Here is a 17,059-nt window from a genome sequence, read left to right as displayed (position 1 = left end):
TTACCCATACACAGTTCCTTATAAGTCATATTTTTCATGAAGGCATGTCATTCAAATGGTGACACACATGCCTCCACCAATCCAACATTAATGTCACCTCTCTTCCTGTGACCGATTCCATGGTTGCTATGGGCTACAGGAAACACCCTCTCCACTCTTCAACCACTGTCCCAAAAGCGGGGAGACGTCCGCTAGGGGAGGTGACAAGCACCTAACCCCCCAGACTACCAGAGTGACTGTCACCTTTACCATGTCACTCGTCTCTTGGCTGGTTGGTTGCCTTGCATGTGACACAGATAACATAGTCCTGCTTCCTCTGGACAGTACACTGTGTGTTATGTACGACGGCACTATAAAGGGGAAGTTCCATTCGGATGGCGCCACCCTTTGGGCTGCTTTAGCTGATTTTGTGTTAGCAAAAGACGATTTTCAGTCTGTTACTGCATGATGAATGTGCTTACTCCATTATGAACGGTAGTTTTACCAGAACGAGCGCTCCCGTCTCATAACTTGCTTCTGAGCATGTGCGTTTTTTTCACGCCATTAAAGCCCACACACAACCATTTTTTACAACCTTAAAAACGACAACTTTAAGGCTTCATTTCCATGGACGTTTTTACAGCCACTTTTCTGAGCGTTTTTTGCAGCTTAAAAACAGCTCTCCATGTTAGTCTATGGCCTCATGCCCACCATGACGTTTTTGAGCTGTAGATGGCTGAGCCGTTTTTAAGCTGCAAAAAAAAAAAACAGGACCAGTGCGTTCTGAAGCTCCAGAGTAGAGCTGTAAAAACGCCAGACGTTAAAAAAACACAAACGCTCAAAAACGTGCAAAAACGCTCAAAAACGCTACGGCGGCGTTTTTGAGCTCCAGCTAAATAAATAAATAACATGGACAGGCGTTTTTAAGCTGTAAAAAAGGCTAAAGAAAGTGGCTGTAAAAACGTCCATGGAAATGAAGCCTAAAAACGTTGTGAAAAAAATAGAGCATGTTCGAAATTTTTAATGGCCATTTTTTAGATTGTGAAAAATGCTCTAAAGCCCACACACGATCGTTTTTAATGGCATAAAAAAAAGTTATTTTTTAGAACCCGAAAAACGGTCGTGTATACGTGGCATTAGACCCATGTATTGTATTTTCTTCTAACTCAGTCCCCTTGTGTTGCTGTCAGGGCTGGGCTCAGCCTCCTTCTCAGAGAAGGCCCCTCAGCTGTCGGTTAATTGCCAGCTCTAATCTTTCCACAGTGACTAACCTGGTGATGATATCCTGCTTGTCAGTCCTGCTGGTTACTTAAGCTGTTCAGTCCAGATCCTCTCTGCCTTCGCCTTAGTCAACATATCAAGAGACTATCTCCTGTGTGCCTGTTAAAGACTTGCTTGGCTGATGTCCATTATGGTTCCAGATCCTGCTTGCTGTTCCATTACACTGATTCTCCAGTTTCTTAAATTCCTGGCCTGTTCTGAAGTAAGCTGATCCCTGGCTCCCTGACGTCCTGGCTTGTCTGACTTTCCGTTCCGGTAACCAAACTCTGGCTATGTTTTAACTACGTTTGTTCTATTTACCTTTTCTTATTATTAAACCGTGTGATTTTACTGAAACAATACAAAGAGAGAGAGAGAGAGAGAGAGAGAGCGCAAAGGCTACCTAGTGTTACACTGTTTTTATTGTAAATTAGCAATTAAAAATACGAGGATTGCACTCACAATCATATGATCCAAGCCTCCTCTTCTGGTCTTTATAGATCGATCGGCTCACAAGGCAGCGATGTTGTATGGAGATGTTGGTGAGACATTGTGTTCTGATAGCGGGGACTCGCTCATTGGCTGCAGCTGCTGATTGAGAAAAATTTCCGAACAAGAATTTGATTCAAAATACTAACAATAACTTACAAAGCCATCCACAACTTGACCCCCAGCTACATCATTAAAGGATCACTAAAGGACATTTTTTTTTTAGCTAAATAGCTTCCTTTACCTTACTGCAGTACTGGTTTCATGTCCTTATTGTTCGTTTTTGCTTTGAAGTAGCTGTAATTCTGCTGTGATCTCCACACTTCCTGCTTGTCTGGCTCCTTATAACCACAGTACTGGGAGCTTTTCACGGTGGTCCAAGCTGTCATTACTGTGTGTCTAAAACTTAACAGAACCAATCAGATTCATTTTAAAAACAAAACACTGCCCTGGATTTGTTTGTTTTTTGTTCTGTGTGTCTCTCTAGTTCACAGGGACATGAAACCAGTTTAAAAGTGAAACTAACCTGCAGGCACATTATAGGATTGATTTCTATCTATTTGTAATCATTTTTAAAAGGAAAAGTTAACTTTTTATGTCTCTATACCCTGTAAACAGTCATTTCAGCAAAACATTTTTTTTTCCTTTAGTGACCCTTTAACCTAGTCTCAAAATATTAACCTAACTATTCTCTTCATTCCTCCCAAGACCTCCTGCTTTCTTGTGTGTCCACCATTATTTTTCAGCACTGTCTTAACCCTCTTGGGCATGGAGTTCACCAGAACTTCACAGGTTGCCACTGGAGTCCTTTTCCACTCCTCCTTGAAGCTGGTGGATGTTAGAGACCTTGCGTTCCTCCACCTTCCATTTGAGGATGCCCCACAGATGCTCAATAGGGTTTAGGTCTGGAGACATGCTTGGCCAGTCCATCACCTTTACCTCAGCTTCTTTAAAAAAAAAATGTAACAATTAAATCAGAAAGAAGCAGTCCTCTATTGTGACCACACACCAATAACAGTCCAAAAGTGTAGAAAAAACTCCAAGGTGGAAATGAAGAGTCCCACATGGATGTGACCCTCTCTGTGAAAGGATAGAGACACCACCACCGATGTAAGGAGGAGGCTTACCAGATGGTGTTGACTTAAAAAATGAACACTTACATCATCTAGTCCCCAGATGATGACTGTTTAGTTGAAACGCGTCGGGTGGGCCCATTCACACACATCGCTCTTGCACTTTGTGATATGCCTATGATGTTCTTCCAAATGTGACCGTTCATTTTTTTATCTTTTTAATGAATACTACCTTTTTTTCCTATTACGCATGTTATGTGGTTAACGTATCTCTGGCTCCAACAAGACTACATGTATTTATACTTCCTGGTGTTTACTGGAATTTGCGGTGCTGACTGATATGTGGATTCAGGACCAGCTGCATACATCTTGCTGACTGATTATACAGGTCTGTTTTGACTTGGGTGGTATACACCTCCCCAAGTCAACACCATCTGATAATCCTCCTCCTTACATCGGTGGTGGTGTCTCTATCCTTTCACAGAGAGGGTCACATCCATGTGGGACTCTTCATTTCCACCTTGGAGTTTTTTCTACACTTTTGGACTGTTATTTGTGTGTGGTCACAATAGAGGACTGCTTCGTTCTGATTTATTTGTTACATTTTATTTTTTTCACAGATCACACTCAGTCACTTGGTGTCACTGAAATTAAGATTTCATATATATGTATGTTTGCAACATTTAATATGAGTTATTAACTAACTTTTTCACAAACATAAGCGCTACACTTTTTTATATTCACCAGTTTTTGCTTTGTCTTGGCTGTGTTGGCAGCTAATTTTTGTGTTCACTTATCGCACAGCGCAGTGTATCCTATATATCATTTTTTACTTAAGAATTCCCTTCACTGGAACTAATGGGCCAAAAGCAACCCCTGACAAACAACACCATAATCGCCCCCTCCACCAAATTATGTGAACCAGTGCACAAAGCAAGGTCCATAAAGACATGGATGAGCAAGTTTGGGGTGGAGTTACTTGACTGGCCTGCACAGAGTCCTGATCTCAACCCAATAGAACACCTTTGTGATAAATTGGAGTGGAGACTGCGAGCCTGGGCCTTCTCATCCACATCAGTATCTGACCTCACAAATGTTCTTCTGGAAGAATGGTCAAACATTCCCATAGACACACTCCTAAACCTTGTGGACGGCCTTCCCAGAAGAGTTGAAGCTGTTATCGCTGCAAAGGGTGGACAAACTCAATATTGAACTCTACGGACTAGGACTGGAATACTTTTGGTAATACAGTGTATCTTCAAACCCATTAGTCCCAGTAAGCTGGGTATAAGAGGGTCAAGGGGCTATTTCCAGAGACATTGGGGCAGATTCACATAGATGGGCGTATTTTTGGGCGGGCGTAACGCATTTGATTTACGTTACGCCGCCGCAAGTTTTTCAGGCAAGTGCTTTATTCACAAAGCACTTGCCTGTAAAGTTGCGGCGGTGTAGCGTAAATCACCCGGCGGAATTCAAATTTGGCGGGTAGGGGGCGTGTTTCATTTAAATGAAGCGCGTCCCCGCGCCGAACTGCGCATGCGCCGTCCCTAAAATATCCCGACGTGCATTGCTCTAAATGACATGCAAGGACATCATTGGTTTTGACGTGGACGTAAATGGCGTCCAGCCCCATGCACGGACGACTTACTCAAACAACGTAAAATTTCAAAATTTCGACGCGGGAACGACGGCCATACTTAACATAGGATACGCCACCTAGGGGGCAGCTTTATCTTTACGCCGGCATACCTCTTACGGAAACGGCGTATCTTTACTGCGACGGGCAAGCATACATTCGTGAATCGGCGTATCTACTAATTTGCATATTCTACGCCAAACTCAATGGAAGCGCCACCTAGCGGCCAGCCGAAATATTACACCCTAAGATACGATGGTGCAGGCCATCGTATCTTAGGTAAGTTTAAGTGTATCTCAGTTTGAGCATACACTTAAACATACGACGGGCTTAGATTGCGAGTTACGTCGGTGTATCTACTGATACGCCGGCGTAACTCTTTGTGAATCTGGCCCGTTGCATGCAAAGGTTGCAGTGTCTCTTTAAAGCGGTAGTTCACCCCCCCCGACACGATTTTACCATCGAGACAGGCATTGTAGCGCGAGCTACAGTATGCCTGTCCCGATTTTTTTAACCCCGGACTCACCTTGTAATCGGACATCGTAGATTTCGGCTCCCGCGGGGAATGGGCGTGCCTATGGAGAGGGAGGATGATTGACGGCCGGCCCTGGCACGTCACTCTCCCCGAAGACAGCCGGAGTAGGTCTCGGCTCTTCACGGCGCCTGCGCACAGGCTATGCGCACGCGTCGTGAAGAGCCAAGCCTATTTCGGCTATTTCCAGAGAAGCGTGACGCGCCAGAGCCGGCCGTCAATCATCCTCCGTCTCCATAGGCACGCCCATTCCCCGGTATCTTCGATCTACGCGTACAAGGTGAGTACGGGGGTAAAAAATTCGGGACAGGCATACTGTAGCTCGCGCTACAATGCCTGATTTTATGGTAAAAGAAAAAAAATATTTTTTTTTTCGTCGATAGGGTGAACCCCCGCTTTAAGTAGATAAAACAATTACTATATATGTAATTCAAATGCCTATTTAGTTGCCTGTCTGGAGTGCATCTTATGTGCTGAAGTCCTTTTACGCATACGCCAGCTGTGTCCTTTATTAGACTGCACTGCATCATGTACTGCTTGTTAAATGAAGAGCTCCCTTTTCAGCATATGTCATCTTGTCAATATAATGGCTGTGTAATAGTGTCAGTACCTTCGCCACACACCTGTTTAGCCCTACAGCTCAATTAGCGCTGGCCTTTTCCAGCACTGAGCAGTGTTATAATGATTTATTGAATGCATTTATTTTTTGACACAAGAAAAGCAATCCATTCACTCTCATGCTGACATGTATAATATATTTATGCACAATAAGCTTCCATGGGACTTCAAGTACAGAAAAAGAGAAAATGCGGGAAAAAAATGGAAGACAGCTGTTTTATCATTTTTTAGTTATAAGCAAAAATAAAGCATCATAGGACTTTCTTAAAAACTGAACTCCAGTCAAACAGCTAAATAAACAGTTCAAATACTTATATGTAAATTGGTTTACCTTCCAAGGATAATGTAATTCTGTGCAGACACTCTTGTGATCTGTTCCTCCCTGCCAGATAGAGAAACTATCCTCTCACTTCCTACAGTCTGTGGGATACAAAGTGAGGGTAAATGTCTCTAGAGCAGGGGTCTCAAACTCAAATTACCTGAGGGCAACAAGACAAGTTTTCATATGCCATGGAGGGCCGCATACAAACTTTCAAACTTCAAAAACAACAGTACTGGTGTCAGCGAACGCATTATTAACCCCCAGCACTGGTGTGAGCAGACGCATTTTTACCCCCCAGCACTGGTGTCAGTGGATGCATTATTAACCCTGACCACTACACTGCACACTACACACTGACCACTACACTGCACACTACACACTGACCACTACACACTACACACTGACCAATACACACTGACCACTACACTACACACTGACCACTACACTACACACTGACCACTACACTACACACTGACCACTCACCATCAGGGCACATCACATCAGGGCACAGAGCCCAGCACATCAGGGTACAGAGCCCAGCACATCAGGGCACAGCGCACATCAGGGTACAGAGCCCAGGACACAAGGGTACAGGGCACAGCGCACATCAGGGTACAGGGCACAGCACACATTAGGGTACAGGGCACAGCACATCTGGGCACTACACATCAGGGCACAGCACATCAGGGCACAGCACATCAGGCCACATCAGGGTACAGGGCATGGCACATCAGGACAAGGCACATGGCATATCAGGGCATAGCACATCAGGGTACAGGACACAGCACATCAGGGTACAGGACACAGCACATCAGGGTACAGAGCCCAGCACATCAGGGTACATGGGGCACATCAGGGTACATGGGGCACATCAGAGCACAATCGTGGCACATCAGGGTACATGCGGCACATCAGCCACATCAGGGTACATGGGGCACATGCGGCGCATCAGAGCACATGGGGCACATCAGGGTACATGGGGCACATCCACGGTACATGGGGCACATCCACGGTACATGGGGCACATCCACGGTACATGGGGCACATCCACGGTACATGGGACATATGAGGGCACAATCAGGGTACATGACTTCACAATCAGAGTACATGGGGCATAATCGGGGTACATGGGGGCACAATCGGGGTACATGGGGGCACAATCGGGGTACATGGGGGCACAATCGGGGTACATGGGGGCACAATCGGGGTACATGGGGGCACAATCGGGGTACATGGGGGCACAATCGGGGTACATGGGGTACATGGGGGCACAATCAGGGTACATGGGGGCACAATCAGGGTACATGGGGGCACAATCAGGGTACATGGGGGCACAATCAGGGTACATGGGGGCACAATCAGGGCACATTCAGGGTACAGGGGGCACATTCAGGGTACAGGGGGCACATTCACGGCACATGTCAGCGTTTACTTGTTGTGTTTTTTTCTTCACATGCAGAGTAGCGCAGGAAGCGTCTGTCATAAGTTCACTTCTCAGTCTCATGCTGCGGCTGCTCCTCGCCCCCCCCCGGCGCGCCCCCCCCCCCCTCTTCTCGTCCATCCCAGGTGACATCACAAGCAAATGTGATTGGACAAGAAGAGAGGGGGGGGCGCGGGGGGGCAGGGAGCAGCCGCAGCGTGAGACTGAGAAGTGAACTTATGACAGACGATTCCTGCGCTACTCTGCAAGTGAAGGAAATCTACTCCCCCCACTTCCGCGGCATTTTCAACCAGTCCGCGAGCCGCAAATGGCCCGCGGGCCGGTACTTTGAGACCACTGCTCTAGAGAGTCCCAAGACAGCAATACAAAATCCAACAAAACATAACATAAGAACATTTTGTGGCTGAGGTTGCTTTTAGAGCGGAACTATAGTCATCTTGAATACATTGATGCGCCACCCCCGAAACTCCTCACTGGTCACTGAGTTCTTTGGGTGGCCAGCTTCCGGGTCCTGATCGTCATTTGCTGGGCCGAGATTGCCTTCATGATGGTATGTGTTGGAGTTCCGTCAGATTCGGCATTGCAGAATTTGTGCAGTAAGCTATGCTTGCGTAGATTTATATAAGGGAGCCGACAAAGCATGTCACTTCTGCATTAAAATCCTGCCGGTTCGCCCATTTTCATTCCTAGCATACATTTCCACTTTAAAGGTGAAGTATGGTCAATGCTCTTTTGCCAGTACTTCTCCTTTGGGTCAGAGGAGAGCAATTAGTTCTGCGGTTCTGTGACTAAGATTCATCCGACAGTGGACTAAAATCTGCTGTCTGTCAAATAGGATCCCTACAGAGCCTGGACCTGCTGACAACAATGGCCCGGATTCACAAAGCACTTATGCCGACGTATCTCAAGATACGCCGCGTAAGTGCAAATATGCGCCGTTGTATCTATGCGCCGTGCCCATAAACTGAGATACGCCTAAAAATAGGCTTGCTACGACCAACGTAACTTGCCTACACCGTCGTATCGTGGGCGCATATTTACGCTGGGCGCATTTGCAGCTCCCATTGATTTTCTATGCACATATGCATATGAGGGAGATACGCCGTTTCACGAACGTACTTGCGCCCGGCGCATAATATACGCGGTTTGCGTAAGTCGTAAGTCCGGCGTAAAGTTATTCCCCATATACAGTATGAGGCGCATCCCATGCAAAGGTATGGACCAGGGAACTCAAGCCGTCGTATTTTACGTTGTTTACGTTGTACGTGATTATGGCTGGGCGTAGGTTACGTTCACGCCGTAGGCAGTGATCCGTCGTATCTTAGGCATTCGTTCTGACGTGATTCTGAGCATGTGCACTGGGATGCGTTCACGGGAGGGCGCATGTGCCGTTCGTTATTTGTATCTGGCTAAGACTCAGCCCATCATTTGCATGGGGTCACGCCTCATTTGCATGGCTCACGCCCACTTCCACTTATGACGACTTGCGCCTAAGAAACCCAGTGCAGATTTGGTGGCAAGTGCTTTGTGAATTCGGTGCTTGCTTCTCTGCGCCACATCAGCGTAGCGTATACGAGATACGCTACGGCGGCATTAATATGCGCCGATGTCTGTGAATCCGGGCCAATGTCAGGATCCGCTCAGATGCCTAAACCAACATCTGAATCGGCCTCTGGACACGCCAATGAAAGCCTGAGCCAGCTGCACCCACCCCCTCCACAGCCTTGTGCTCTGTGCTCAGAACGAACCTGAGAACTGAGCGATCAGTGGTCTTTGACCTCTTATGCCGCGTACACATGACCGTTTTTCGGCTTGTAAAAAAAATCAGTTTTTTTATGTCATTAAAATCGATCGTTTGTGGGCTTCAGAGCATTTTTCAGGTTCTGAAAAATGGGCAAAAAAAAAAATTCGAACATGCTCTTTTTTTTACAAAGTTTTTAACGTTTTTAATGTTTTTCTGTCACAAAAAAAGAGAACATGTTCGTTGGAATTTCCAAAGGAAAAAATCCGATGGGGCATACACACGGTCAGAAAATCTGATTAAAAAATGTCGTCTGACTTTTTCCATTGGAAATTCCGATCGTGTGCAAGTGGCATAAGTTACACAAAGCCACAGGTTTCTATTATGCACCATTACGACTTTCTGGCATCATCAGTTAATAAGATGGATGTCTGTTGCCTCCACAACATCTTTGTTTGGCCCTCCTCTGCCACTCCCCCTCAGCACTGGGGTGACATTAGCGGACTGATGGAGAGAAACTGAGGGAGAAGAGAAACATTGGAATACTAGGCAGTACCAGTGTGCTAAAGTGTATTTGCTTTGGAAGAATAAATCGCCTCTAACGATGGGTGTCCTACGTGTGGATGATGTTGCATTGTTAGAATAGTTTTTTAAATTTTTTAGGGGTGCCTCGAGATTGTCCATCATTTTAAAGGGTGCCTTAAATGAAAAAAGGTTGAGAAAGTGTGGCCTAATGCCGCGTACACACGGTCGTTTTTCGGCATGAAAAAAAACAACGTTTTTAAAAACGTCATTTAAAATGATCGTGTGTGGGCTTCACATCGTTTATCGGCTTCTGAAAAAAAAAATCGAACATGCTGCATTTTTTAACGTCGTTTTTAAAAATGTCGTTTTTCGGGTTGTGAAAAATGATCGTGTGTGGGCTAAAACAACGTTTTAATCCCGCGCATGCCCAGAAGCGAGTTATGAGATGGGAGCGCTCGTTCTGGTAAAACTACCATTCATAATGGAGTAAGCACATTCATCACGCTGTAACATACAAAAGCGCAAATTGTCTTTTACTAACAAGAATTCAGCTAAAAGCAGCCCAAAGGTGAATAGAACTTCCCCTTCAGAGTGCCGTCGTACGTGTTGTACGTCACCGCGCTTTGTTCATAATTTTTCAAAAACGATGGTGTGTGGGCAACATCGTTTTTAATGATGACGTTTTTGGACATGCTGAGAAACATCGTTTTTTTTTCATGACGAAAAACGACCGCGTGTACGCGGCATAAGGGTCATAAACACTTACGTTGTAGTATTTCTTAATGGGATTGACAATAATTATTGCAACATGTAATTACATGTGGTAAACCATTAAATGGCATTTAAAAGCTTCACCAAATCAGCACTTCTAATGAGGCTTCCGAATACAAGCAAGGATCATTGGGTCTGCCTTTTACATCTTGTATAATAACGCTCTACGCACAAGACGTTCAGAGTATCATGCTGTCTCTGGAATACTTTCCCCATCCCCTGAAGGAGGCACAAGTGGTTCTGATCAATACTCACTAACCAAGGACAGAAAGAAACAAGAGGCTCTGTTCTCAAAGCTCCCACCTTATTCTTAAAGTGAAAGTTATTTCTCATTGAGTCCAAAGACATTTGACATGATTTCACATGACTATAAATAAAGATTTTTATCTGTGGGCTAATGCCACGTACACGCGACCATTTTTCATGTAATGGAAAAAAAACTATGTTTTTCTCGACATGATTCTTGTCAAGCCTGCTTTGCCTACACACGATCGTGGAAAAAAAATGCTTGAGCATAGCGCGGTGACGTACAACGGCACTATAAATCGACGTGAATAACGAAGACGTAAAAAACGACGAGGAAAAAAATAGAGCTTTTTAAAGCGGGGGTTCACCCTAAAAACGATTTTCTAATATTACATTGACATGACCCTCGACAATGACAGTATGCCGTTTTTTTTTGCTGTACATACCTTTGTACAGCTATTGTCTTCCGCGGGAGGCCCTACTCGGAAGCCAGGGGAGTGGGCATTCCTATCCAGCAGGTGATTGACGTGTTGACAAAAACTACCTCCCCCCGTCGCATAAGGAACGTCACGAGTTGCCGAAAGAAGCCGAACAGCGAGTCGGCGCTATACGGCGCCTGCGCACCGCCGTTAGGCTTCTTACAAAGGTACAAAGGTATGTACAGCAAAAAAAAACGGCATACTGTCATTGTCGAGGGTCATGTCAATGTAATATTAGAAAATAGTTTTTAGGGTGAACCCCCGCTTTAAACATTTTAATGCTCATTCTTCACGTCGAGAAAAATGATCTGGAGCCTACACACAACCGTTTTTAATGACCAATTAAAAAAATTGAATTTTTCTCGTCATGAAAAACTGAAAAACAGTCGTGTGTACGCCGCATAAAGCTTTGCCAATTTAGCTCAAGGTGGTGTTTACTGCAGATCACACAGTTCATTTTCCCATCGCACACGTTCCTGGAATGAGCTCTGGATCAGGCCTATTTTTCAAAATTGTTGTTTACAAGTTAAAATCATTTTTTTTTTTGCTAGAAAATTACGTAGAACTCCCAAGCTTTTAAAAAAATTAAAAAATAAATATATATATATATATATATATATATATATATATATATATATATATATATATATATATATATATATATATATATTTAGACACCTTGGAGAATAAAATGGTGGTTGTTGCAATACTTTATGTTACACCGTATTTACGCAGCAGTCTTACAAACACAATTTTTGGGAAAAAACACAGCGAAGTTAGTTAGTATTTTTTTTCCATAGTGTGAATGATAATGTTATGCCGAATAAATTTGATACCCAACATGTCATGCTTCAAAATTGCGCCTGCTCGTGGAATTGCGACAAACGTTGACCCTTAAAAATTCCCAGGTTACCAGTTTTGATTTACAGAGGTCTTTTGCTAGAATTATTGCTCTCGCTCTAACGATTGCGGCGATACCTCATGTGTGTGGTTTGAACACCGTTTACATATGTGGGCGCGACTTGCGTATGCGTTCGCTTCTGTGTGCAAGCACATCGGGATAGGGCGCTTTGAAAAAAAAAATTTTGATCACTTTTATTCCTATTACAAGGAATGTAAACATCGCTGGGTGGAAGTGACGTTTGACGTTGCCTCCATCATCCAACGTTATTTAGTTGAGTAGGGGCCATCATTCACTCACTCGACTCACAGCCTCTGTGGGGTAAGGACCGGATCGTCTCCTCTGCTGGTGAGCGGCAGAGATGACCAAAATGCGGCGGGAGGGGGGGTGTTCACCTCTCCTACCGCTGATAAGTGATCTTGCGGTGAATCCGCTGCAGAGACCACTTTTATCTGAAAGAGGACTGCCCGCCTTTTCAGAAAATACCATGGTTATGGCAACTTATCTGCTGCCATAACCCCCCAGTATTCTACATCAAAGTACCGATGTACAGCTACAGCAGATTGCGGTAAGTAGTTAAGGTGCTGGGTGCTGTAGCCACCGCTAGCTGGAAACTGAAACCTGTGCGATAAGCAGATATTAACCGATGGTTAACTAACCAATGGCGCCCACACACGATCGGTTTTGACCGATGAAAACGGTCCATCAGATCATTCTCATTGGTTTAACCAATCGTGTGTACGCGGCATGAGATGCAGCCTCTGGCTTAGTCAGCAGAAGTCTTATGCCCTGACTCGTAAATCAGATGAAAAATACCGCTTTCGACGCGATCGTACGATCATGACAGTTAATCCGATATTATTTTATCGGACATGCACGAAAATATTTGTTGTTGTCGTTCGAAAATACAATACAAATACACTACAACACATGACATCACTTGGTTCTGTGCTGATTCTTGAATTTTTGTATCCTTAGTAAACTCTAGCATGTAAAAAAAAAAAATGGACGATCTGTCGTTCGATTTTCAGATCATGTGTATGGGACATTAGGTCCCTTTCACACGGGCACCTCCGTGGGACGGAATACGCTTGCTCAGTGGGGGATCGCTCCGCTGACAGGTGCAGAGTAGAGACAGACCCAGTCTGGCTCTCCCCTATGGGGAAATCGGGTGAAAACAGATCGCCTGTCTGTTTTCAACCGTTTATATCCAATCCGATAGAAGGATGGAAAATAGGGTCACCATCCATCTGGATTTTGCGGACAGGAAAGGATCGGATAGCGGCGGACATGGGCGCCTGCTGAAATTTTTTCAGGGGGGGCTTCGGCAGAGGCGACACACAGTCGCATTTAACCCTTTCTTCCACCGCTAGCGGGAGTTAAAAGTGCCCCCCCACGTTAAAATGTAAAAACACCCCACTGTGCCCCCTGCATCTTTCAATATCTCTTTGTCACTACTGTGTACCCCCTCTCCACTACACAGCACCCTGCACCTCTAGACCCCTTTACATTACACAGCACCCCACAGCTCTGGACCCCTTTATATTACACAGCACCCTGCACCCCTTTACATTACACAACACCCTGCATCACTGGACCCCTTTACATTACACAGCACCCTGCATCACTGGACCCCTTTACATTACACAGCACCCTGCATCACTGGACCCCTTTACATTACACAGCACCCTGCATCACTGGACCCCTTTACATTACACAGCGCTCTGCATCACTGGACCCCTTTACATTACACAGCGCCCTGCATCACTGGAACCCTTTACATTACACAGCACCCTGCATCACTGGACCCCTTTACATTACACAGCACCCTGCATCACTAGAACCCTTTACATTACACAGCACCCTGCATCACTGGACCCCTTTACATTACACAGGACCCTGCACCACTGGATCCCTTACATTACACAGCACCCTGCATCACTGGATTCCTTTACATTACACAGCACCCTGCATCACTGGACCCCTTTACATTACACAGCGCTCTGCATCACTGGACCCCTTTACATTACACAGCGCCCTGCATCACTGGAACCCTTTACATTACACAGCACCCTGCATCACTGGACCCCTTTACATTACTTACATTACACAGCACCCTGCACCACTGGACCCCTTTGCATTACACAGCACCCTGCACTGTGCAGGACGTTAATACATAAGTTACCACGACCAGTGCAGGACATTTACCCCCCCCCCCCCATGTTGCATATTAAAAAAAAAATCACAGAAAGTCATCACAGTTAAAAATCTTCAGACTGCATCATTCCGTATGGCATGATGCCATACAGAATGCAGTCTGAAGATTATTAACTGTGAATGTGATGACTGTATGTGAGTTTTTTAATATGCAGCATGGCGAGGGGGGGGGGGGTAAATGTCCTGCACTGGTCGTGGTAACTCATGTATTAATATCAGACAGTCATCACATTCAAATTTAATAATTTTCAAATTGCATCATTCCGTATGTCATCAGCTTAAAGCGGAGGTTCACCCAAAAATCAACTTTCTGACATTAGATCCAGCAAACTGCTTTACCCTTTCACACCGAGGCGTTGCACTGGCGGGGCGTTGAGAAAAGTCCTGCAAGCAGCATCTTTGGAGCAGCTTTTGGGCGCTGAAGAAAACGCTCCAAAAATGCCCCTCTCCATTGAAATGAATTGAAAGCGCTGTAAAAACGCCTTACCCTTTCACACTGAGGCACTGCAAAAACGCCCTAAAACGTTAGGGTCTTAGCGGTGCTTTACCAGCGTTTTTCGGGCGCTGGCAGTGTGAAAGGGCTCTGAAAGCACTCGGTCTTTCACATCGGGATTGCAGATGAGGCTTCATTTAGGCGCTTTACAGGCTGTTTTTTAACGCCAAAGCGCCTGAACGACGCTCGAATAACGCCCGAAAAACGCCCCAGTGTGAAAGGGGCCTTATGGGCAGCCGGATGTAAACAGACCACCTGTCCATTTACACCTAACTGCCATCCCACACAATCCGCTGGATGGAAGGGGCATGGATCTCCATTTGTGAATTTTTGTCGGATCTAATCGGATATGATGTAGGCTGGTGTAAACAGACACATGTTTGTTTACCCCCACCACTCCATAGAGACGAATGGAGGTTCTGATTGGGTCAGCCTAAAAAACGGACAGATGGATCCGATCAGAACCTCCATGTGAAAGGGGCCTTAGGCTCTACTGTACCTGAATTTACACAGTCCTATTAGGACCCCACTCCATGCAGCAGTACACGTAGGGTTGCTACCTGCCCAGGATTCACCCGAACAGTTCGGGTTTTGAATATTGTTTCAGGCAGACTGAAACCCAGACACATTATTCAGACCGGGCTGTGGCTCCCCCAAAAAAACAAGATAGTCGCACACAAATCTGTTGCCATCCGGGAGCTGTGGGCGGCTGTCTGGGGGCTGGATAAGCATCACTGGGGGGCAGGGTGAGGATGTCAGCAGCCGTAATTTGGACACACCCACCGTTTGCTGTGGCACGCTATGCGCACCGCATTACTACACTCCCTGGGGCACCCAAAGGTGTCCCAGACCGCTAAAGTGTTTGGGGTTGGCTTGAAGAAAAGGTGGAAACCCTAAGTACACAACAGTCTTTATTGGTCTCCAAAAATGTTGCACAACTGTGTGCAAATCTGTATAAAATAATGGTGTTTCCTGCTGGGTTATTGACACATATCCTTTGTCATCCTTTGTGAATGAAGAGCTTTATATTAAAATGACTGAGTTACAATGCTCTGCCTCTTAAAACCCCTGTGCCGCCTAATGCAGTGTAGGGTGTCGATCAATAAGAGCAAAAGGTCAGATCGATATTAGAAAATTGGAGGCTTAATTACAAGACAATCCACTCTTATATACGTTCACCTGAAAAGTCCACTGAGGCTATATATAGCTCACCATACACGTTCTAATATACGAGAGGAGAGTTGGGGATTGTGCTTCACATACGGGCTAAGGCTCCATTCACACCTAGGCAGACAAATTCGCGGCGTTTTGTCGCCGCAAATCGCGGTACAAATAGCGGCGTTTTGTACCGCGATTTGCGGCGACAAAACGCCGGTATTGTCCGCCAAGATGTGCCCCAGATTGACCCCCTCTATGGAGATGCTTCCCATCTCCTAGCCGAACGCCGAAAGCCGCCTGAAAAAAAGGTCCGGGACCTTTTTTCAGGCGGCAGGCGGCAGGCGTCCGGCGTTCGGCGTGGAGATGTGAACCATCTCCATAGAGGGACATGTGTTCTCATCCCTCTGGCGGCAGCGGCGTAGCACTACAGGCGTGAAAACGCCTAGATGTGAATGGGGGCTTAGTATCAGCGGAGAAGTGACCTAACTTGGCTGTTAATTGCACTGCTTGTGAGTTAAATATCTTTTAGATATAGAATATATCAAATTGTGCCCCACAGTACTCCACGACAGTGTTATATTATGACTATAGGCATAAATAATTGTGACAAAGATCATACATATATTCCCTTACGTGAAACAAAATAGAGTGAACATTGATAAAAACAAAGGCCTAGATTTTCAAAGGGCTTACGACGGCGCAACGCCATGTACGCCGTCGTAAGTCCTAATCTGGGCCGTCGTATCTATGCGACTGATTCTTAGAATCAGTTACGCATAGATATCCATTTGATCTGACAGGCGTAAGGCTCTTACGCTGTCGGATCTTAAATGCATTTTTTTTTCGCCGCTAGGTGTCGCCTCCGTCGTTTTCCCCGTCGAGTATGCAAATTAGCTAGATACGCGAATTCCCGAACGTACGCGCGGTCGACACAGTGAATTTATGAGGTTTCCCTAAGTTTTGCGCGCCGTAACGTTGCCCCTGCTATATGAGGGGCAACCAATGTTAAGTATGGCCGTCGTTCCTGCGTCGAAATGTCAAAATTTACATTGTTTGCATAAGTCGTCCGTGAATGGGGCTGGACGCCATTTACGTTCACGTCGAAACCAATGACGTCCTTGTGACGTCATTTGGAGCAATGCACCATGGGATATTTTTCGGACTGCGCATGCGCAGTA

At 45.5% G+C, this 17,059-nt stretch overlaps 1 long non-coding RNA gene across 1 annotated transcript in view; it reads right to left on the bottom strand.

The window, feature by feature from the left end:
- Positions 1-1,643: 1,643 nt before the first annotated feature.
- LOC120927812 overlaps positions 1,644-17,059 on the bottom strand; it is a 28,755-nt gene continuing 13,339 nt past the window's right edge. Inside the window, exon 3 of the long non-coding RNA XR_005747133.1 lies at positions 1,644-1,830. This is a non-coding gene — a long non-coding RNA (uncharacterized LOC120927812). The remainder of the gene's footprint in view (positions 1,831-17,059) is intronic.

The sequence above is a fragment of the Rana temporaria genome, chromosome 1 (assembly GCF_905171775.1).
Source record: "Rana temporaria chromosome 1, aRanTem1.1, whole genome shotgun sequence".
Classification (NCBI taxonomy): Eukaryota; Metazoa; Chordata; class Amphibia; order Anura; family Ranidae; genus Rana; species Rana temporaria.
Note: the sequence above shows the minus strand (reverse complement) of the source record. Positions and strands in the feature narration are given on the sequence as shown.